Here is a 22,996-nt window from a genome sequence, read left to right on the forward strand (position 1 = left end):
CCTCCCGAAAACCACTTTATCGTGTGCCTTTGGAGAAATAGCAAATGTTCTAGTTGGAGCGTGAAACTGCACGACAACCATCAGTTGGCTGAGGATAGATCAACGGCGCAGGTTGTCTAGATCACTTGAGGAGTAGGACGCAACATCTGTCAAATGGATTGTTCTCAATATCATCACTGGGGAAAGGTCAGATGGTCGGGGTCCACCCGCACCTACCGGTCCTTTAATTTATAGCCTATTTCTATTATAAACATATTTGTTCCATGTTTAATGGAAATTGTAACTAAAACATGTTATAAAAACACCATAAAAAGAAAATTTAACAAAGGATTGTCTTGTGAATCATTCTAGGGGGTTTGGAGGTCAGGGTGACCAGTACGGTCATGCAATTGCTCATTTTGACTCGAAGTTTCGAGCATAACATAGTGGTGAGTTCCATTTTCATGTTGAGACTCTGTTTTTGAGCTCACACCTGTAACAACCATTTTGAAGACATAATAAAGAGGTCAGCAATGGAAGCTAGGACTAGGAGACATAGCCAAGAATTTTGTTGAACTCCTCTATCAGTTTTGGCTGTGTTAATGTGCTTTAATTGTGTTTTCTAATTGTTTAGTTGTCTTTATTATTCAAAATATTTTTGATCCATTGCACTAAGTAATATAGACAACTCCACACATAAGTTTGTAATACATTTTTCAATTTTAAATCAAGTGGTATCAGAGCTTAAGGTTTTTAAGGTTTGACAAGTTTGTCTAGAGCTTTGAATGATAACTAGGTTAAGGATCAGATGAGGTGAAGGAGAACTTGTTGAGGTGAATCCAGAGACTGGAAGGGTCTATTCACAAATATTGATGGCATATGAAGTTCCACTTTGATTAGAATACCAATTCTTGGATATCTTCATGATGATGCATGCCATGGTGGAAGAAATGTATCATGAGTTTAGAAAGGGTAGAGGTGAAGGCACTTCATCACCTAGACCAGACAAAGGAGTAGGGGAACCCTTTCTCTTTGTCCCTCCAGAGAAATAAGAGAAGAAAGATAAATGGAAAGGAGCAATGAAGCCTCCACCATCTCCTCCATCATCACCATCATCATCATCATCATCGTCTTCTCATAAAACTAGTTCTTATAAGAAGAAGAAAAAGAAAACCTCTTTGATCAAATTAGAAGAAAAGTTTGATTTCCCAATTTATAATGGAGAACTAAATGCAGAAATGATTGATAATTGGATAAGGAAAATTGATGTATATTTTAGGGTGCAGAAAGTTGATTCAGAAGGAAAAGATCCAGCTGTTGAGCCTTCATCTTGCAGGAACTAAACTTGTGCAGTGGGAAGGAAAGACACAAGAAGATCTTCAAAAACATGGTAAAATCATTTCAACCTGGAATGAATTTGTTTCTACCATTAAAAAGAAACTTTATCCTTTGGCTTACATGTAGCAAGAAATGATTAGTTGGTGGACACTACGTCAGTTGAAGAGTCAAAGTGTACAAATTTATACTCAAGAATTTCGCAAAAGAGCTTTAACATTAGGTATATCATTGGACTCAGCAGAGACATTATTAAAGTATATAGGTGGTCTTCATAGTTATTTGAGGCATATTATACTTATGTTTAGTCCCACTAGCTTAGATGATGTATCGGTCCAAGCAACTCATCTAGAGGCTAGAGGTAAAAATGTAAACCCAGATGTTGGGAAGTCATCCAAATATTTTTAGAACAATAATAAATGAAAGAAGAAACTGAAATGGAAGGAGAGGAAAACAAACACTGTAAAGAAGGATAAACCTTCATGCACTCATTGTAAGAACGAAGGACATGATGATGAAGGACACGATGAGGCACACTATTGGTCTTTGCATCTAGAACTGAAGCCTAAGAATTTTAGGGGTAAAGAGAGAAAGAATGTTGTTTCTATACAAAATGACTTGGGGTCAGAATCAGGTGATGAAACAACAGTTACAACCACGGTTATAAAAGGTAAAGATTCTGAAGCAACTATAAGTAATTCTTCACATTATGTTGATAATGAAATTAATGAGAGAAAAAGATATGAGCTATTTCATATTAGAGTCATTTCCATGCACACTAAAATTGATACTTTATTTTATAGTGGGTCACAAGTTAATTTGATTTCTGAAACAATTGTAAAGAAGTTGGGTCTAGAAACAAAACCTCATAAGAAGCCATATCCATTAGGTTGTATGTGCGACAAAACAAAGCTACAAGTTACAAGACAATGTAAACTTCAGTTTATTATTGGGTTAACATTTGTAGATGAGGTTGAGTTAGATATAGTCCCATGGACATATGTGAAATTGTTTTAGGGAGTCCATACTTGTACGATACAAAGTCTATCTTCTATCGAGATGAAAATAAGTATCAACTCACTAAGGATGGAATTGAGTATATTGTAAGGGCTCATAAAATTAAACATAACTTCTCTCTCATAAACTCACGACTGATGAAAAGAATAGTAAATTCAAGTAAGCAATTTTTACTAATGATTGTAAAGGCAAAGGATCTCGATAAACATGATGCATTCGAAGGTTGTAACCCTAAACATAAAGTAGATTTACTTAAAGTTGTTTCTGATTATGATATTATGTTTAAAGAACCTCAGGGGCTTCCACCAAAGTGAGAGAGAACACATGATATTTATTTGCAGCATGATGCTCCACTACCTAACATTGGAATGTAATGGTTATCATCTTTAGAGAATGCAAAGATAAACAAGTAGGTATAGGATTTGCTCGATAAAGGATTTATATGACCAAGCACATTACCGTGTGGATCACGAATTGTGTTGGTGTGGAAGAAATATGGTTGGTGAAGAATCTACATTGATTTTAGAGCACTAAATAAAATTAAGGACAAAAATCATTATCCTCTTCCTCGTATTGATGATTTATTAGATCAATTAAAAGATGCAGTTTACTTTTCTAAATTAGACTTGTGAAGCGGCTACCATCAGATCAGAGTTGCAAAATAGGATATATGGAAAACTGCTTTCAAAACTAAGCATGGACCTTATGAGTGGCTAGTTATGCCTTTTGGCTTAACTAATGCTCCTGCCACGTTTATGCGAGTCATGAATGACATATTTCGACCATTTATTGATGATTTTGTAATAGTCTATTTAGATGATATTCTTGGTTTTAGTAAGACTTGGGATGAACATGTAAAACATGTAAAGAAGGTTTTAGATGTTTTAAAAAGAGAAAATCTCTATGTGAAGCTATCAAAATGTGAATTTGGCAGGACAAATTTAAATTATTTGGGTTATATTATAGGGGGTGGTGAATTGAAGATAGATCCCTCTAAGTTTGAAGTCATTGTGAACTGGCCTAAACCCAAATCTACTACAGAAATTAGAAGTTTCTTAGCGGCAGTGCAATATTGGAGAAAGTTTATTACTAACTTTTCGTTGACTGCAACTCCTTTACATGCTTTGACAAGTGTGAAACAGGTGTGTCAGTGGGGTGGAAAACAACAGAAAGCCTTCAACACCTTGGAAGAAAGGATCAGTATAGCGCCAGTACTAGCCCTATGAGATCTTCAGCACCCATTTGAAATTGAGACCAATGCAGGTGACTATGCCATGGAAGCAGTGTTGATGCAGCACAGGAAGCCTATATGCTTCCATTCTAGGACATATACATCTGCAGTAGTTAACTATCCTACATATGATAAAGAATTGCATGCATTAGTACAAAGTGTTAAAAATTGGAAACATTATATAATGGGTAAAGAAACAATCATACACACATATCATCAATCACTTCAATATTTACACTCGCAAACTAAATTGCAACAATCAAGACATTACAGGTTGATGGGTTTTCTACAGAAATTTCATCTTGTTATCAGATATAAGAAGGGCATACATAATAAGGTTGCAGACATGTTATTAAGACCAATCATAAATGAATCCACTATACTTAAGCATAATTTAGTAATTCATGAAAGCTACATTGAACAATATGCTCAAGATACAGATTTTAAGGATGTATATGCAAATTTAAGTCATGGAAAGTAGGTAGAAGAATTGGATTATTATATAGGGGAACAAATCTTATATTATTTGGGAAAGTTATGCATTCCACAAACTGAAAGAGTTAACATAATTCGTGAAGCACATACTTCTCTCATATTAGATCATTTTGGTGTAAGTAAAACATTTGCACAATTGCAAAGGTTTTGTTATTGGCCACGAATGCATGAGATAGTTTCTAGATATATCAAAGGATGTACTATGTGTGCTACAAGAAAGTTAAATAATAGAAAATTAGGCTTGTATACTCTACTACCGATTCCTTCTCCTCCTTGGGAAAGTGTTTCCATGGATTTTCTCAGGGGATTGCCAAAGTCTAGAAAAGGTCATGATTATTTGTATGTGGTTGTGGATAGGTTCATTAAGATGTGTATTTTGATACCATGTAATAAATAGGTCACATCTAAGCAACCTACAAAGTTTTTCTTTCAAAATGTATGGATTCATTTTGGGTTACCCACTTCTATTATATCTAATTGAGATTCTCGATTTGTTGGGAAATTTGGTCAAGTTTATGTGAGTTAATGGAAACAAGGTTAAAGAAGAGCACAACATTTCATCTAAAAATAGATGGTCAGACAGAAGTGGTCAACAGGACAGTGATACAGTTTCTTAGAGGATATTGCAGCAAGCATCCCAAACATTGGGATGAGAATTTCTGTTATGTGCAACATGCTTACAACTGTGCCAAGAATTCTTCTACTCAAAGGTCTCTTTTTGAGACTTGTTTTGGTTCTATAGCAAAGTCTCCCTTGGATTTTGTCTTTGGTAAAGACATATTAGTTGATGGAAAAAGTGATGTGGACAAAGCAACCAAGTTCATTGAAAAAATCCAGGAAATTCACTAGGCAGTACAGAAACAACTCAAAAGAATTCATGCCAACTATAAGGCTCGACATGACAAGCATTGAGTTGAGCATAGTTTTCAAGTTAGTAATTAGTTCTGGTTGTACATCAACAAAGAAAGACTGCAAGAGGAAGGCAAGAAGTTAAAACCAATTAGATATGGTCCTTTCAAAATACTTGATAAAATTGGTGAAAATGCTTTCCTCCTAGATCTACTAGCTTATATGCAAATCTTTTCAATCGTTAATGTTGAAAACTTGAGGTTATATGAACCTTCAATGATTGAATATCCCGGAAAGCAAGTTCAATTGCCTTCCATTGAGGATCTATTGCCTGAGTATCTCAATGAGTTACAGGAGGATACAGTTCTTGACAGGAGGATAAGAACTTCACGACAAGGGGATGTTGAGTACTTGAGAGTTGCACTGAAAGGTACAAATCCAAGTCAATCATGATGGATACAAATTGGAAAAGTGAAGGAAATTTATCCTCACTTACTTGATAGCTAAAAAGCATCTTTTGGTGGACCAAAAGCTTCCAGTGGGGAGGAGTGATTCAAAATGGATCTAGCATGGCCTCTAGATCTAAAGTCTTCAAAAAAAGGTGAAAATAGAATAAGGTTGAAGTTCTCATGAAAAAAAATCCAATGGTGCAAACCACATGCAAATCCAGGTTAGGATAAGGAAATGGGAGCCAATTAAAGGTTTAAGTCAAAAGGTCAAAGCCTATGTCAACAGGACATGTGGCAACCCGGGAAAGAGCCACAGGTTCTTGATGATATGAGCACAACAGATCATGTTGAAGTCTACTATTGGTTCAGACCACAGGTGATGAGGAACAATGGTAAAGAATAGAGATCGACGCATATCATGTCGAAACATGCAGGAAAGTTATCTGGGAAAATGGATGCGATAAAACTATGAAAAAGAAGCTAAACTCTTTGAGTTCTGACAAGAGCGTGGTAAATGGTTTATCGCATGCGCTCAAGGAAGGAAGCGGTTTTGGACTGGGATCATGAGATTCCATTCAGCACTCGACACGTAACCTCCCAAAAACCACTTTATCCTGTGCCTTCGGAGAAATAACGAACGTGCTATTTGGAGCATAAAACCGTGCAATAGACATCAGATGGGAGAGGACAGTTCAATGGTGCAAGTTGTTCGGATCAGTTGAGGAGTAGGACGTGACAACCGTTAGATGGGTTGTTCTCGAAATTAGTTCCAAGGAAAGTCTAGATGGTTGGGGTCCACCCACACCTGCCGATCCTTTCGTTTATAGCCTATTTCTATTATAAATGTATTTGTTCCATGTTTAATGGAAATTGTAACTAAAACGTGTTATAAAAACACCATAACACATAAAAGTTGACAAGGTAGTGTATTGTGAACCATTCTAGGGTGTTTGGAGGTTAGGGTGACCAGTACGATCATGTATATGATCATTTTGACTTGAATTTTCGAGTGGAACATAGTGGTGAGTTCCATTTTCGTGTTGAGACTCTATTTTTGAGCTCACACCTATAACAACCATTTTGAAGACATAATAAAGAGGTCAACACTGGAAGCTATGACCAGGAAACGTAGCTAGGAAGTCTGCTGAACTCCTTTATCAATTTTGGATGTGTTGATGTGTTTTAATTGTGTTTTACAATTGTTTAATTGCCTGTGTTATTCGCAATATTTTCAATTGATTGCATTAGGTAATATAGACAAATCCACACATAAGTCTGTAATACCTTTTTCAATTTCAGATCGCACCTATAGCTATACCTATATCTGTACCTGCACATGTACTACAACTTGTGCCTTTACCAGTACTGTGTTACAACTTTTGCATAATCTCCATATATCGGACATCTTGCTGACCTGCCTGTAAGATCTTGTCATATAAGAATGTCCCATAGGAGCTGATAACTACAAAGTGATTTACCTGTGTCTTCCTACTAAGAGCATCTTCCACCCTATTCTCTTTACCTTTGATATATCTGACCTTGAAATCGAACTCATTGATCATGGCCAACCACTTAGCCCGCTTACCATTCAAGTTTAGTTGGTCCAATAGATACAGAAAACCACTATCATCACTCATCAATATAAACCTCTTGCCTAGAATATAAAGTCTCCACATATTCAAGGCATCTATAATCACTACCAAATGAAGATCATGTGTGGGGTAGTTATGCTCGTGCTAATTTGGTTTCCGTGACTCATAGCATACCTCCTGTCCATCCTACATAATAACTCCACCAAATCCTTTATTGCAAGTAACAATGTAAACTTTGAAATGGGAACTATAAATTCAAAATGGGAACTTTGGCTGAAAAGCACCGTAAAACCATAAAAAATAGTGCTAAAATCAAAAAGTGTTGATGCTAGAATAACACCATTTTTTTCTAGGATAAATTTTCAACATGTTTTAAAATTGGCGGTGAAAACCAACTTTTTGTGCAAAAAATTTTTGACGCTGGGATAACAAAAAAAATTTCAAGGGTAAAATTTCAACATTTCGAAATAATAACCTAAAATATTTTATGATGACCTCGAAAAACATTAAAATTAAAAAAAAAAATTATGAAAACATAAAAAAAAAAACAAAAACAAAAACAAAAACATAAAAAAATATATACTAAAAACAAAACATAAATAAAAATAAAAAACAAAAAAAAGCAAACATAAAAAGAAAAACAAAATTAACCTATAAAAGATAAGAATTAAAAAACTAGAAAAAAAATTACAATTTATAAACAAATAAATAGTAAAAAAAACATATTTAAAAAAAATGGAAAAAAAAAACAAATATATAAACCATAAAAATTTTGGGAAACGAAAAAAAACACATTAAGAAAAACTATAAAATTAAGTAGATAAAAATAGAAAAATTAAAAAAACGTTAACAAAAAACTAAAAAGATTTGAAAATTAAAAACAAACTAGACTTAAAAAAATGGAAAATTAACAAAAAGAAATTAAAAACTAGTGAAATTAAGATTAAAATGTTGATTACTTAAAAAAATAAATATAAAAAATATATATATATATAAGACAAAAAATAAATAAAAAATGTTTTAAAAAAAATTGTTTCATAAACCATAAAAGAAATTTGCAAAAAAAAAACAATTGAAATTCTTTTTTATATATTTAAAATTAAGTAAGTAAAAATAGAAAGATTAAAAAAAACATTAACAAAAACTAGGGAAAAAAAGAAAAATGAAAACAAACTAGATTAAAAAAGAATAGAAAATTAACTAGAAAAAAAAAAAAAAAAAAAAAAAAAAAACTAGTAAAATTAATATTAAAAACATTTAGAAAAAACTAAAAAAACAAAAAATAAGCTCAAATTATATATATATATATATATATATAAAAAAAAAAAACAAAAAAATTATGAAAATTTTAAAAATATATGTCTTTTCCAATTAAAAAAAAAAAAATTTAAAAAAATTTAAACTTATAAAAAAATGTATTTTTGATTTTAAAAAAATAAAAAAGAAAATTATTAAATTTTCATTATTTATTTAAAAACAAACCAATAAACAAATTTAAAATATATATATATTTTTTTAAACAAAATTTTGTTTTTTTAAATTAAAAAAAAATTATTAAACAATTTAAATATTTTTTTGTTAAATTTGTTTTTATTATTAAAAAAAAATTGTTAATACACATGGCCACACCAACACTGGACAGCAAGCGAGCCCTTGGGCGATTCTGAGAATTGCCCAATGTCCCGGTTGCCACCTGGTGGTGGCGCGGCCATGCGCATTAACAATTTTATTTATTTTTTATAATAAAAATAAAATAAAAAAAAAAATTAAAATGGTTTAATAATTTTTTTTTTAATAAAAAAACAAAATTTTGTTTAAAAAATTTTTATATTTTAAATTTGTTTATTTGTTTGTTTTTAAATAAATAATGAAAATTTACATATATATATATATATATATATATATATATATATTAATCAAAAACACATGTTTTTATAAGTTTAAAATGTTTTTTATTTATTTTTAATTTTTTTAATTGGAAAAGACATATATTTTTTAAATTTTCATATATATATATATATATATATATATATATTAATTTGAGCTTATTTTAGTTTTTTTAGTTTTTTTAAAATGTTTTTAATATCAATTTTACTAGTTTTTTTTTTTGTTTGTCAATTTTCTATGTTTTGTTTAATCTAGTTTGTTTTTTATTTATTTATTTTTCTTCCTAGTTTTTGTTAATGTTTTCTTTTAATCTTTCTATTTTTACTTACTTAATTTTATATATATAATTTTTTTAATTTTGTTTTTTTTTTTTCCAAATTTCTTTATGGTTTATGAAATAATTTTCTTTTTTAAAATATTTTAATTTTTTTGTTTGGATTTTTTGTATATATATTTTTATATTTGTTTTTTTTAACTAATCAAAGTTTAAAGAAAAAAAATAAAACAACTTGAAAATTCGTTAAGTAATCATAATTTAAAAAAAAAAGAAATTGGATATAATAAATTTTAAAGTGTGAAAAATAAGTCCTCTAAAAAAAGGTATGCTACATCAACTCAACACGTTGCATCTACATGTTTAAAAATCATCGTGAAAATCACTAATATTTAAAAACAAATATTTATATTTGACACAAAGAAAATTTAAAATGTCAAAAATATGCTCCCAAAAAAAAGAAGTGTATTATGCTTAACTACTTTTGAAAATTGGGTCACGTTTTTACTACCCCTATGAAACGGGTAATCGTATCGATTATTTAAAATGCCGAAAACTATGCTCTAAAAAAAATATGTGCATTCTGCATCGCCCCTTTTCAAAATCGGGTCAATTTTTTTCTATCTCTACGAAACGGGTAACAGTATCAGTTCCTATTTCAAAGTTTACGTTGTTAAGTATCTATGCATACTACAAACTCTTTATCCAAATTTTATATCTTTAACATTGGTGCATGCGTCAACAACTTTTTAACCTACTCAAAACTAGCCAGACACTCCTCTATCCATTTGAACTTATTACCTTTTCTCTACAATGATGTAATTGGATAAGAAATTTGTGAGAAGTTCATGATGAACCCCCTATAATAACCTACCAATCCTGTAAAGGATTTCACTTCATCTACAACTCTAAGAGCTACTCACTCCATGATGGCCCTTACATTTTCTAGATCTACTGCAATTCCCTCCTTGGGGACAACATGATGCAGAAGAATCTGGACATAGCTAGCAATGTGAAAATCTGTTCACATGTTGTGGCTAAGCGAGTTGAATTTCATTGACCTGAGTGGTCAAAAGTAATTTTTTACTGAGAGGGTTGGATCTCTCAAGAAATGAGTTGTATTTCATTATTGTAATAAGTAGAAATTGTCTTATTTTAGATCCAAGGATAAGTTGTTAGCATAGGTGTCTGATAGAGCCGGAAAATAAAGATTTGACTCTTAGATTGTTTAAAATAGGGATTGAGTAGTTAGAGTGGGATTCGATTGATAAAAAGGAGAGAAATGTAATGTTGAAGTATTGGGAGAGATGAGAGAGGATTAAGTGAAGCGAGAGTCAAGTAATAGAGCATGAATTTGTAGATTAAAACATAGGTCTTTTAATCATTGTAATAGAGCCAAAGGCTGAGACTCTGTAACCATTTTTTTATAATGAATAATTGATGCCATGTGTATGTTTATATAATGATGTTGTGGAAACTCTCGGTTCACTTTTTCTTACTCGTATTCGGGATAGAGTCGAATATTTCTCTATTTTTATGATTTATGATATAAAACTCAGAGTTCAATGGGAATCATAGTCCTTAGTGTTAATAACAGTGTGGAAGCCCACTTAAATCCCAGCTTTTGATCTAAGTTCCAACCAATGGTGTTAAATCCCATCGACCGTTGGATCATCCCATATTGCATCACAATATTTGTTTGTAAGGGGTAGACCTTAGGCGTTAACTAAATGTGATGTGTAATGGCCTCTTCATTGCATCACAAAATTCCATTGGCAGTTGAATAGACCTCAAGCTTTAAGACCCTGCGATGTGTGATTGCTGATCCATCAAATCGCAATATTTCATTGGAAAGGGAACGGGCCTTGAGCATTGGGAAACTGCGATATGCGATGGGCGATGTGATCATTGATTAAATCACATCACAACATTTCATATGTATGTACTAAGCCCTAAGCGCTTGCCCATTGCGACCTGCGATTCTAATATAACGTGGATCGTAAGATCAATGTGTTACAATCTACAGTACAATACTTTCAAGCGGTTCTATTCAAAAGTGAAATATCTGTTGTTAAGCTTATTTAAAAGGTAATGAGAGTAGCGCAGTGGAAGAATGGAATATAAAGGGGAAAGAAAATGTGCGGCCGATTATTGAGATTTCTTGAAACAATTGATTCCTACATCATTTATGGTATCAAAGCACAGAAAGATTAAGGTTGATTGCAGTAAATATGTCGCCAAGGAGAGGAGATGACATTGGTCGAGGAAGACCGGAAGCAAATGCAGTTCTACTAAAAGATATCTGAAGTTTGTGTATGAGGATGGAAACAATTGAGACTACTCAGAGAAGAACACCTAATTGAGGAGATGACAGTGCTAAAGAAGAATCTTCTGAGGAAGAAGAAGAGGAGGAAAATGAAACTACTAGAGTTATTAAGGTGCTGGTGAAAGTAAGAGGAAAACCAAAGGTGGAAATTTGTATGTATGAAGGGAGTCTCAATGCGGAAGAGCTAATGGATTGGATTAGGTCATTAGACAAAATTTTGATTATGAAGAGGAAGCTGACGACAAGAAGAAGATGAAATTTGCAGTTACCAGATTAAAGGGTCATACAACTATTTGTTGGGACGAGCTACAGACATCTAGAACTAGGAAAGGAAAGTTCGAGATCAAGCAATGGGAAAAAATGGTGAGTAAGATGAAAGCCAAATTTATGCCTAAAGATTGCCAGTTAAATATTTTTGAAAAGTTGCAGAATTTAAGGCAAAAAGGAATGTCTATTAAAGAATAAACAAAAGAATTTTATAGATTGAATATTAGTGCAAGACATGCAGAAGATGACATGGAGAAGGTAGCCAGGTATATCAATGGATTACGATATGACATACCAGATGGGATCAACTTGTTAATTCTGAAGACTATTGAGGATGCCTATTAAGCAAGTTTGAAAGTAGAGGAGAAGATGTTGAGAAAACAGCATTAGAGTAATAAAGGAAGGAGCTCAGTAAGAGGTAGAGGAACTACCAAACCAACGGGATACCAACATCAGCATAAAGCAGGAAATTCAAGTAGCAGACTAACACAGAGAGGGGATTTTAATAGAGGAATATTTTTTCTCGGAGGAAGAGGCTGAGGAAGAGATATTCGGTGTTACACTTGTGGAGAATGGGGACATGTGTCATGGGACTGTCCTCATAATAAACCAGCAAGTCAGAGGAATGCAAATGTGGCTGAGGCAAAGCGAGAAACACCTTGATTTATGGAAAAGGAAGAACCCCGTGAAGTAGGAGAATCCCTGTTGTTGAGAAGGACATTGCTTAAGACCAAGAAATAGATTGAAGAACCAGCGCAGAGGAAGAATTTATTCAGAACTACTTATAAATCCAAAGGTAAGTGTTGTAAAGGAATAATTTACTGTGGAAGCACTGATAACCTTGTAATTGTAGAGATGGTGGACAAGCTCGGATTAGGAAAGATAGTGCACCCTACTCCTTATAAAGTGTCATGGTTGTAGAAAGTGCATCAAATTATTGTGATAGAACAATGCAAGGTTGAAATACAGAATGGTATGTATTAGGATGTAATATTATGTGATGTAATTCCAATGGATGTATGCCATGTATTGTTGGGAAGACCATCGTAGTTTGATCAGAAAGCTATTCATGATGGGAGGAGAAACACTTATACTCTAGAGAAAGATGGAAACAAACATACATTGCGTCAAATGAAGGATGATGCTAACAAAGGAGCAGTGGGAAGTAGTTTTATGCAGATGAGTGGAAAAGAGCTATTACAAGGGATTGGGAAAGGTGAAGAAATTCATTTTGTTGTCATAGGGAGACCACAGGTAATTTTAACTTCCACAAACTTAGATGATTTACCTGAGGAAACCAAAACTTTGTTAAATGATTTCACTGATATTATTGGTGATGAGTTTCCAAATGGTTTGCCACCGATCAGGAGTATTAGTCATCATATTGATCTAATACTAGGAGTGATCTTTCCAAATAAAGCAGTGTATAGATTAACTCCTCAAGAGAATGCAGAAGTTGGAATACAAGTGCAAGAATTGATGGATAAGGGAGTAATCAGAGAGACTCTTAGTGTATGTGCTATACCAATTGGTACTCAGTCGAAAGAAAGGAGGTGAATGGCATATGTGCACAGATTCCAGAGCCATAACCAAGATCACAATCAGGTATAGATTTTCCTTGCAACACATGGATGCTTTAATGGATCGTTGAGTGGTCCAAAATATTTTACTAAAATAGATTTGAAGAGTGGATACCATCAAATAAGAATTCGAGAAGGAGATGAATGAAAGACTGCATTTAAAACAAATAGTGGTCGTATGAGTGGTTAGTGATGCCTTTTGGACTCACTAATGCACCTAGCATGCTCATCAGATTGATGAACGAAGTCTTGAATGAATATGCAGGCAATTTTTTCATTGTTTATCTTGATGATATTCTAGTTTTCAATAAAGGTAAGGAAGAACAATTAAAGCATCTTAAATTGGTTTTAAGAACTCTGCATCAAGAGAAACTACTGATAAATCTAAAGAAATGTAGTTTCATGAAAGAAGAATTAATTTCCTTGGGATTTGTTGTTTCTAAAGAAGGATTGAAAATGGATCTAGAGAAAGTCCAAGCAATTTACAATTGGCCTATTCCCATAATTATATTTGAGGTAAGAAGCTTCCATGGTCTTGCAAGTTTTTACAGGAAGTTTATCAGAGGTTTTAGCTAGATTTGTGCACCAATTTGAAACAATTAAGGAGACCAATTAGCCATTCAAGTGGACAGAAGCAAAAAACAGGAATTTTAAATTGCTGAAGAGGAAAATCACAGAGGAACAGATTTTAGCTTTTCCTGATTTTGAAAAAGTATTTCGAGTTGAAACAAATGCTAGCGTAGTTGTAGTTGGCATAGTTGTGACTCAAGAACAAAGATAGATTGTGTACTTCAACGAGAAAATAAATGAAGCAAAGAAGAAATATTCTTCTTAAGATAAAGAGTTTTACACTATTGTGCAAGCCTTAAAAAAATGGAGACATTATTTGTTGCCAAAGGAATTCATATTGTATTCAAACAATCATGCATTACAGTTCATAAATAACCAGCGCAAATTGAACCAGAAACATGCCCTGTGGGTATAATTTTTGTAGAGCTTTACTTTTGTGATAAAGCACACAAGTGGTAAGTTGAATAAAGTTGCTAATGCATTGAGAAGGGTAACTTTTACTTTGCAAGAATTCAAAGTTGGGGTTGTATGGTTTGAAGAAATGATTGAAATGTACAAAGATGTTGTAGATTTCAAAGATATCTATACAGTAGTTCAAAATCCAATAGTTCATAATAGAACTCAATGGTTAGATTATCTCATTCAAGGAGGCTTATTGTTTAAAGGCAACAAGTTGTGCATTGCCAAATGTTCTATGAGGGAAAACATAATAAAGGAGAAACATAGTGGAGGATTATCTGGTCACTTTGGACAAGATAAAAACTTTGCTCAAGTGAATGCTTTTTATTATTGGCCAAAAATGCAAACTGATGTTAAGAGATTTGTTAAGACGTGCAAGATATGTCAACATGCTAAGGGGAGAAGTCAAAACACAATATTGTATCAGCCATTACCAACACCACACTGAATGTGGGATGCAATTAGCATGGATTTCATTTAGGGATTACCAAAAACTCAAAGCGGGAATGATTCCATTTATGTTTTGATAGATAGATTTTCCAAGATGGCACATTTCATTGCTTGTAAGAAGATTAGTGATAGAGATATAGATACAAAGTTTGTAGGACATTTCTTGAGAAATCTTTGGAAGAAACTAGGAGCTAACCTAAGTTTTGGTTCGACATACCACCCTTAAATAGATGGAAAGACTGAAGTAGTAAATAGGATCTTGAGAAAAATATTGAGAAGTTTGGTGTATCAAAATCGTGAACAGTGAGATTTAGCACTAGCTTAGGTTGAATTTTTTTATAATGACACTCCAAACCGAAGTACTAGAATGAGTCCAATTTAGATTTTTTTTGGAATGAATCGAAGAGGTGTGTATGAGCTCAGAAATTTGGGAAAACAAGATACAAGAAGTGAAAAAGCTGAAGAGTTTGCAAAACAGATGCAAATACTACAAGAAGGTGTTAAAGGCGTATTGCAGGAAAGAAATGGTAAATACAAACAGAGAGTGGATATGAAAAGAAGAGAGAAAGAATTCCAAGTGGGAGATTTAGTGATGGTATATTTGAGAAAATAAAGATTTCCTGCTGTTAGTATCAGCCTTTGAAGCCTTGCATCCGTGATCAAATATTCTCTTACAAAGTGGTCTCAGGGTGTTAAAGTCAAATTTTGTTATTTCAGTGAGTCTTCAAGTAAAATTTGGTCACTAGGTATTAGGTCTAGGGTTGTTTTCACTCCTTCCAAAGTCTTACAAGTATTGGTCCATGTCACCATTCAACTTAGTGTACGATCATTCAAAGAGTTTTCATCATCATTTCAGGTTCCAATGGGTAATTTTACACCTTGTTTGTGCTTCAGTTGTACTTAGCTAAGCCTCATTTCCCTTTCATAGGGTTCTGAAGGTAATTTTTCTTGGATGGTAAAATCATCAACAAAAATTGTGTCCTAATATTCATATACCTTACCCTATCCATAATATACCTTCTTAAACAATTCCCATCACTGATAACCCTCAAATTCATCATTTTCCCAGAACACCTAGCTTATTGCTACAATTTGACAATTTTTTAGGTTATGCATGTGTTTTGCCCTTTTGGACCCCTGCCCCTCACTCAATATTTAAAATTCCACTTTCTACTGATTCCTAGAATCCCTCCCTACTTCCTAAAATTTTCTCAAGAATTTAGAAGCCCCTTATCCCCTTCGTTTCCCTTCATTTCCACAAATCCCCTGTTCCACACATCGAGATAGGTTTTATTCAAATGATGCTTTTGAGAAACAGAAGATGAATTTGACAAAAGTGAGAAAGGATTTTGTCCACAATTGACCCAAGAAGGAACAAATTTTTCCTCTTTTACACAAGTTTCATGGTTTGGGAGAAATGTTGAAAACATCATTAGCCTCAGGGGGATTGATGCACTTCTAGAGTCACCTTGGGAAAATCAAGATTTCGCCTAGCTGGGATTTTCAAATGACTTGCTTAATGATTTAAATGACATCTATATGGAGATATATCTACAATGAGCTATAATGAGCTTAATTTGGAGTTGAGGAAGACCTTCAAATGTTGACTGCAACAACACTCTACATTCAGGCAGTCTCATTCTGCACATTTTTACTAGTGTTGGGAGATTTGAATTTTGACATGGAAAATGAGCTCCAAATTGAAAAATTAAATATGTTTTGGAAATTATACTTGAAAATATTTCCAACGAGTTATCACACACCCAATTTGGACACCAATAAGGCCTCCAAAACGGGTCTGCAAAATGGCATTGTGCATTGGGAGCTCGGTGTTGCGCATCAAAGGGGTGTTGCTCATCAGGCAGTTTTCTCCTGTGTTAATTTACACTGGCATTGCACATTGGGCTCAATGCAATATGCATTGGCCAGTGAGGCTTCAAAATGAAACAAATTCAACTCAAATCCTCCCAAATTCTTCATTCACCTTCTTAACAAGTAAGTATACTAACTTTGGAGCCTAGGTATGGTTTTTATGCTTCAATTGTATTTTTATCTCCTAAGACTCAAAACCTTAGTGTGTTTTCCTATCTTATTTGTCACTACTGCAAAATCTTCATCCTTGTCTCAATATTCCCATTTTCACTTTCCCTAAACCTACCCTTTTAATCCTATCTCACTTCACTCATATTCCCTTTCCCCTTTTCCCTATTAAAATTAACCCCTTTATCAAACCCTAAACTCCCTCCATCAAACCCTAGCTCCCATATAAACCCCACTTACCCCCATCACTATTTCCATTTTATAAATCTCTTCATACTCATCTTCCCCTAACCTAATTATCCACCATTCATCAAACCATCCTAAGAGAGACAAACATGGAGAGGGACAATGAGTATGATTTTGAAGAAGACACTCCTAGTGATAGCTCCAGAGAGAGAAATGTGCAATCTAGGAAGCCTCACAAAGGTGGAAAAATATTCAGGGAGGAACCTATTAGCATGAGTGAACTTCTTGCTTGCCCACTAGCCACCACATGTTTCAGATATTAGGCCATATGGCCTATCATTAATTAACTCAGAACAAGATTTGCAAAACAAGGGTAAAGAGGCTAAAATCCAAGCTAACAAGAGTTTTGAGGAACAAGAAAGAGCATGATAAACTCAAAATCTTGGCTAAAGCTTCATTAGCTCAGCAAAGCACTTAATGAGGTTTCCTCTTACCAAATTTGAGGAAATTTTGGAAAATTGTTTGTCATTTTGCTTTTTTGAAAATAGAAACATAGGAAACTCTAACTGATGCGTAGCGCCACTGGCATTGTGCATTGAATTGGTGCATCCTCTTAAAAAATGGCTTATATATTTGGATTCAGCATCAAAAAATAAGCAAACCCAGAAAGTTTCATCAATTTCGGAGAAGATCTTGGCCACCAAAAGGGCAAAAAACAATCAAAAAGTGCCCTCTCTGCCACTTTTTGGACACAAAGGAACTAGTCTTGGGAGAATCCACCCCTGAGGGGGTGAATGACCCCCAAATCCGAAAATTCAAAGTTTTCCAAAAACTAGATAGGAAAGGCTTTCCAACAAGCTATCTTGGGCCTAATTTGGAGGAGTGCAAGGCCTTTAAAATTAGCCTTGAAGCAGCACTGTGCATAAGGCTCAAGGCGCTCCGCATCAGGCAAATTTTGTCAATTTTGCCTAAAAGTCAAATTTCGCCCAGTCTCTTCAACAATTGACTTTTTCTTCTTTTCTTGGTAAATTGTGCATGGTAAATGATGTATTTTATGTAAGTATAGATGAAAATCACCTCATACGGTAGATATATCAAGTTCTAAGTGGTTTTGAGTTGTAATGAATTGGTTCCCGAAGTTTTAGAGGCAAGCTGTTCCACTACCTACTTTTGTGTTCCTAGTTTAGATATGGTTGAAACCACCCCTTTTCTCATGGATTCAACCCTAATAGCTAGCATGAGTGGTTTCATTGCCTATATTATTTAATTTCTTAGTCATTTGTAGAGGTTGGACTCTTTTGGAAGTGGTGCACTCATTGTATACTTGTATCAGCAGTTTGGCAAGGAAGAAAACTTGGTTTCACAACTATTTTTGTGGGATTCTTGCGACAGTAAGTTTATGTATTGTTTCCTCTTTGTAATGAGTTTTTCTTATGTTTTATATGTATCCAAATCCATATTTCTCTTCTCAAACTAAATGAATTAAGGTGAATGGACAAAATACACTATTGTGCTTTGTCTTGGGAATGCATTTGATTTTCAACGTTTTCAATTGTTTGAAGAGGATTCATAGTTTCTTATGCCCTCCTCAAATCCTCAGTTGTCTTAATCTACTATCTTAATCCATTTCTAGTACATAAACCCTTGTCTACCTCACCCAATAGAACATGACTGTATCCATGAGTTGATTTCTCGGACCCAATCTGCTTTCTCCAATTGATCCAGCAACCAAAACCTAAAAATCAAACTAGAAACCCTGAGCTACTATACCTAGCGTAAAATCTACATTAAATTCAGTCATCTCAAGCCCTAACCGCCAATATCCTAATTGAAATTGACAAGGAGAGAGCCCTCTGTCGACTTGGTAGGGCTAACTACCACGTTAAGCATGGTTTGATGTTACCCTAGACCTTCCTTCCTTCAGCCTGAGGTAGATCCATGGCCTAACAGTTGCTAAGACTTACAATAAACTAAAAATGAAAAATATAGCATCATGTAGAATTGTAAGAAAGTTTTCAGCTAATGCATATGAAATTGAATTTCCAGAAGGGATTGGAATATCACCTATTTTCATTATTGAAGATTTGTATCCATGCAAAGGGATAGAGACAGAGCTACAGGAGGAAACTATAGAAGATGAAGTTCAAAGCTTAAACTTGGAAGAACAAATACCAAAGGCCTTTAGGAAAGAAGTGGAAGCTGTTTTGAAGAAAAGAATATCCAGAAGAACCAGAGGACAAACTTGTTTTCAATATATAGTCAAGTGGAAAGGACAACAAGTGGAGGATGATAGCTGGTTAACAACAGCCGAGTTGCAGAAGTATGGAGTAAGCCCTGAAATTCTAAGGGATGATTTCTTTCTTCCCTAGGAGTTTGATGTAGGAGCATTTGAACTTAGCCAGCAATGTGAAAGTCTGTTCACATGTTGTGGCTAAACAAGTTGAATTTCACTAACCTGAGTGGTGAAAAGTGATTTTTTACCGAGAGGGTTGGATCTCTCAAGAAATGAGCTGTATTTCATTATTGTAATAAGTAGAAATTTTCTTATGTTAGATCCAAAGATAAGTTGTTAGCATAGGTGTGTGATAGAGCTAGAAAATAAAGATTTGACTGTTAGATTGTTTAAAATAGGGATTGAGTAGTTAGAGTGGGATTCAATTGATAAAAAGGAGAAAAATGTAATGTATAAGGATTGGTAGAGATGAGAGAGGATTAAGCGAAGCGAGAGTCAACTAATAGAGCGTAGATTTCCATATTGAAACAGAGGTCTTTTAATCGTTGTAATAGAGACAAAGTCTGAGACTCTATAACCATTTTTTATAATGAATAATTAATGTCATGTGTATGCTTATATAATGATGTTGTGTAAACTCTCATTTTACTTTTTATTACTCGTATTTGGGATAGAGTCGAGTATTTCTCTGTTTTTGTGATTTGTGATATAAAACTCAGAGTTCAACGGGAATCGAAGTCCTTAGTGTTAATAATTGTGTGGAAGCCCTCTTAAATCCTAGTCATTAATCTAAGTCCAACCAACGATGCAAAATCCCATCGACCATTAGATCATCCCATATCACATCACAATATTTGTTTGCAAGGGGGCAGACCTTAGGCCTTAAAAGAATGTGATGTGAGATCACCACTTTATCGCATTGCAACATTCCATCGATAGTTGAATAGACCTCAAGCATTAAGACCCTGTGATGTGTGATCATCGATCCATCGCATCGTAATATTTGAAATATTTCATTGGAAAGGGAACGATTCTTGAGCATTGGGAAACTGTGATATGTGATGGGTGATGCGATCATCGATTAAATCCCATCACAACGTTTCATATGTATGTACCGAGCCCTAAGTGCTTTCCCATTGCGACTTGCGATATCGATATAACGTGGACCTTCAGATAAATGTGTTTATATCTATAGTACAATACATTCAAGCGGTTATATTAAAAATATAAATATCTGTTGTCGGGCTTGCTTAAGAGGTAATCACGGTAGCGCAGCAGAAGGCTGGAATATAAAGGGAAAAGCGAACGTGAGACTGATTGTTGAGATTTCTTGAAACAATTGATTCCTACATCACAACATGCCCCAAGTAGTGTACCACTCTTTAAAATAAACTACACTCGATGATATTAGAATACAACTGATGCTTTGTCAACAATCTCAACATTTTTACTAAATGCTCGACATGCTCTTCCTCATTTTTAGAATAACCAATATGTCATAAATGAAAAAAATAACAAACGTATCCAAATATGGATGCAACACACTATTCAGCAAGCACATAAATGTAGATGGATCATTAGTAAAACTGAATGGAACTAGAACAAACTCATAATGCCCATACCTGGTTCCGATGGTTTTCTTGTAAATGTCCTCCCCTTTGATCTATACCTGATGATATCTAGATCTCAAATCAATCTTCGAGAACACTGTTGCTCCCTTCAACTTATCGAACAAGTATTCAATCCTTGACAATGTATACATGTTCTTGATGGTCGCTTTGCTCAACCCCCTGTAGGCAATGCATAATATGATAGTTCCATCCTTCTTCTTTACAAACAATATTGGTGTGCCCCATGGTGATACACTTGGCCTAATGTATCCCATGTCCAACATTTCACTAAGCTGTAGCTTCAACTCTACCAACTTAGGTGTGCTCATCCTGTAATGTGCTTTTGATGTTGGGACTACCCCTGGCACCAACTCAATATAAAAATACACCTCCTTGTGAGGCGGAAAATCTAAAATATCCTCAGGAAATACATCCTTGACCTGTTGTAAAATTGGGTACCTGCTCAAAGTATCTACATTCTCAACTTCCTTACCCTCGTCACTAGAAATGTGCACTAAAAATAACATAGACCCTTTTGTGCGACTACACTTTTCTTGCATAAATTTTACCATCCTAACTGATGTGGATTTCTTCCTACCCTATAAGACTCTTAGTTCTCAATGGCCTTGTCATAACAATCCACCTTGGTTCTATGAAGGTACAACCAATCCATACAGAATGACATACTGTATGATCCCAACGGTAATACATTCAATATGCTATAGTAGGCATACCATTCAAATAAAATGCACAAGCTCTTACCCAATGATGAACTCGCTTCTTTTTACCTATAGCCAACTGCACTAACCAAAATTCTGCACGCAATTCCTTATTCAACCCACACTTATCCACCAAGTTAGGACTAACATAGCTATAATTATATGTGGGGTCAATCAAAATATAAATAACTTGATCATAAATCTTACCATCCATCTCAATGATAGTTGGCTGATTGTTTGTTTGTTTTTTATCCAATGTTGCATAGATACCAAGAACACTTTGACCAACATCCCCAACAGTTTGTGTCTCCTACACACTATATATCTAAAGGCTACCACCCTGATACTATCGACAATATCTCCTGCAATGATCTCCTCCACGAGTCCAACACTGCATGGGTTCCTTATTCTTCTCCTCAGATCGATGTCCCTATTCTCTCTCAGATGCATTTAAGCTCTTAGGTGGTGCAACATTCTCTTTATTACCCAAATCCTATGGTATTACTCACTTCTTGTCCCATTTTCCCTTGTTCTTTGCATTACCTTTCTAGTCTGGCTTAGTCTTAGTCCTGTCCTTTGATAGTTCACAACAATGCTTTAAATTTTGAATGGAATCCTCCAATGATATAGGCTCATCGAAATCAATCCTATCTTTGAATGCCATTGGTAACCCACTAGTGAATCTCTGAATCTTGGACTTATCATCCTTTAGGTAAGGCACATACCTTAGTAGCTCCAAGAACTTCCTAATGTACTCATCATTTCTCATTGATCCCATCCTTAGCTCATAAAATTCCTTCTCCCTATCATCAGAGTATCTCTCTAATAGGTTCTTCCTATTGAATAGCCACTCAAACTCATTCCAAGTCAAGTCTTCCTCATGTATACCTCTGATTTTCTTTACATCTTCCCCCCAAATGTGTGCTTTACCTTTGAGACTGAATGTAGCTACTCTAGCTTTCATCTTCCCTAAATAGTCATTTAACCTAAAGAACTTGTTCATACCAAACAAGCATGCCTTTGAATCCTATGATTTCTTCATCTCTCCATTAAATGTTGGTGGATTTTATTTCTTTAACTCATCTCACAAGTATCCCTTGTCACACCTCCTGTACGGATGATAATGATATCAATCATCATTCCTGTTAAAACCAAAACTAGAATGGTACCTTTGTCTATCCCTTCTCCTCTCTGGAGTGTCCAACAATCTGCCATCCCTCGCTATGTCATCACTATGTGACCTGTGACTACTATGCGACCTACTGCCATCACCGTTATTTTTTTCCTCCTTCTCATGGTAAATCCGAAGTGGTCCCTATCACTACAAATATGAAAAACTCTGAAGTATCATTGCATTTATCTTTGCTAGTTTCTCCTATTCCTTTATGATTTTGTCATTATCTTCCTTACAACTCCTTATTTCTTCGTTTAATCTTCTCAGTGTATCT

The sequence above is a fragment of the Pinus tabuliformis genome, chromosome 1_1, assembly GCF_031772625.1.
Source record: "Pinus tabuliformis cultivar Carrire ecotype Pingquan chromosome 1_1, CPIR1, whole genome shotgun sequence".
In the NCBI taxonomy this organism is placed as follows: domain Eukaryota; kingdom Viridiplantae; phylum Streptophyta; class Pinopsida; order Pinales; family Pinaceae; genus Pinus; species Pinus tabuliformis.